Source organism: Lampris incognitus, unplaced genomic scaffold (genome assembly GCF_029633865.1).
Source record: "Lampris incognitus isolate fLamInc1 unplaced genomic scaffold, fLamInc1.hap2 scaffold_198, whole genome shotgun sequence".
Taxonomy (NCBI): Eukaryota; Metazoa; Chordata; class Actinopteri; order Lampriformes; family Lampridae; genus Lampris; species Lampris incognitus.
Genome location: NW_026611157.1, coordinates 100,001 through 102,500, shown reverse-complemented (window position 1 = coordinate 102,500; position 2,500 = coordinate 100,001).

Here is a 2,500-nt window from a genome sequence, read left to right as displayed (position 1 = left end):
CGACTTTTCCTTTACCTTTGCCACCTCTCTCTTTGCTTTACGCTGCATCTCCTTGTACTCCTGTGTACTTTCTTCATCTCTCTGACTATCCCACTTCTTCTTTGCCAACCTTTTCCTCTGTATACTTTGCTCTACTTCCTCCTTCCACCACCACCACCACCACCGCCAAGTCTCCTTGTCTTCCGATGACACACCAAGTACCTTCCTAGCTGTCTTCCTCACTATTTCTGCAGCGCTTGCCCAGCCATCTGGCAACTCTTCACTACCACTCAGTGCCTGTGTTAACTCCTGCCTGAACTCCACACAACAGTCTTCCTTCTTCAACTTCCACCATTTGATCTTCGGCTGTGTCTTCACTCGCTTCCTCATGTTGGTCTCCAAAGTCATCTTACAGACCACCATCCGATGCTGCCTAGCTACGTTCTCCCCTGTCACCACCTTGCAGTATGCAATCCCTTTTACATCGCGCCTTCTACACAAGATATAGTCCACCTGTGTGCACTTTCCTCCACTCGTATACGTCGTCACCCTGTGCTCCTCCCTCTTCTTGAAATATGTATTCACCTCAGCCATTTCCATCCTTTTCGCAAAATCGAACACCATCTGTCCTTCCACATTTCTCTCCTCGATTCCATACCTTACCATCAACTCCTCACCACCTCTGTTCCCTTCAGCAACGTGTCCATCGAAGTCCGCTCCAATCACCACTCCCTCCTCCTTGGGTACCCTTTCCACCACGTCGTCCAACTCAACTCCAGAATTCTTCTTTTTCGTCCATCTTACACCCGACTTGCGGGGCATATGCGCTGATAACCGTCAGCAATACACCTTCGATTTCCAGCTTCATAATCCTCACTCTGTCTGACACTGTGTTCACCTCCAGCACGCTCTTGACATACTCTTCCTTCAGAATGACCCCTACCCCATTTCTCCTCCCATTCGCACCATGGTAGAAGAGTTTGAACCCACCTGCGATACTCCTGGCCTTACTCCCCTTCCACCTTGTCTCTTGTCACCTTTCTTCTTTCCATCACGTCAGCCAGCTCTCTCCCTTTACTAGCCATAGTGCCAACATTCAAAGTTCCGACTGACTCTCACCTCCACACGCCTACCCTTCCTCCTCTCTAGCTGCCTCTGGACATGCCTTCCCCCTCTCCTTTTCCTTCGCCCAACAGTAGCCTAGTTTCCACCGGCACTCCGCTGGTTAACAGTACCGATGGCGGTCGTCGGTAACCCGAGCCTCGACCGATCCGGTATGGAAATCTTATTTATGATCCGCATATTTGATTTGGCAAAGATTTGACGCCGGATGCCCTTCCTGACGTAACCCTCCCCATTTGTCCGGGCTTGGGACCTGCACTAAGAATGCACTGGCTTGTGCATCCTCAGTGGCTGGGTTGCACGCTTTTCTATGTTTGCCCCTCACTTTTGTGGCGTGAACGATCAATTCTAGTAATACAGGTGTGTTTATGTTAGGTATCACAGACACACGCACACGCACAATATATGTCCAAAAGTATTGACATAACTGACCATTACACCTACAGGAGCTTTTCTGACATCTCATTCTGAATCCATAGAAACCCATATTCCACGAAGCTCCCGGCGCACAGTTTTTGTGCCGATGTTAATGCCAGGAGAAGTTTGGATCTCTGCAGTTATTGAGTGAACAGAGCGTTGGCGACTTGAGTTGCTGTTGTCCCTAAAGGCTTGCACTTTTCAATAATATGATGATATATGAAGCATAGAGAGTAAACGGGATAGATACCTTTTGAACAGCACCCTGTAGTACAGCACTTTGAAGGTACATATGTCGTCACTTGCTGTAGTGGTTTTTACTGATGGGCGTGGCCAGGTTTTCAGAAGCCTCTCAGTTGTCAATGTGAGAGCCAGGGGACGCGTCTGCCGTACGTTTAGGGTTAGGGTTAGGTGATTTCTCTGGTAGGGCTGCTTACACCACACCCCGGACTGGATTTGTTGCGTGTTTGTGTCCTGATCGATGGGCCAACTTAACACGCCTTCGGAGGGTGTCCGCCGGCCGGCTTTGCCGGCGTTCGGGCGGTCGGTTCCTCCGGTCTGGCGGATCGATGTCCTTTATTTAATGTTCTTAGTGGCGAGCAGAGTGCGGAGTGGGAGGGGCTCTACCGCGTAGTCGTCCTCTCCGTTGCACAGCTCGACAGCGTGCTCGGCGGTGCTCAGCCGGACCGTCTATCCCAGTTGCTCTTCCACGGCTCCCCTCGCGAGGCTTGCCGCCCCCCCCCCCCCCTCCCCCTCCAACATCTGTATGGGGAGGGGTGGAACAGCTCCGTGTATACCTCGCGGGGCTTCCCGGAAGACATTTTCTCAAAGTCCTCGTGTGACCGGTCTACTTTTTCATTGCGTTGTGTAGGAAAGACAGGACAACTTGTCTCCTTCATGGGATCTGTATTCTGTCGCATATAAACAGAGCAGGTTTCTGGAAGCTTCAGATCAGCTCCTACTGTAGCCTCTTTCTACATGT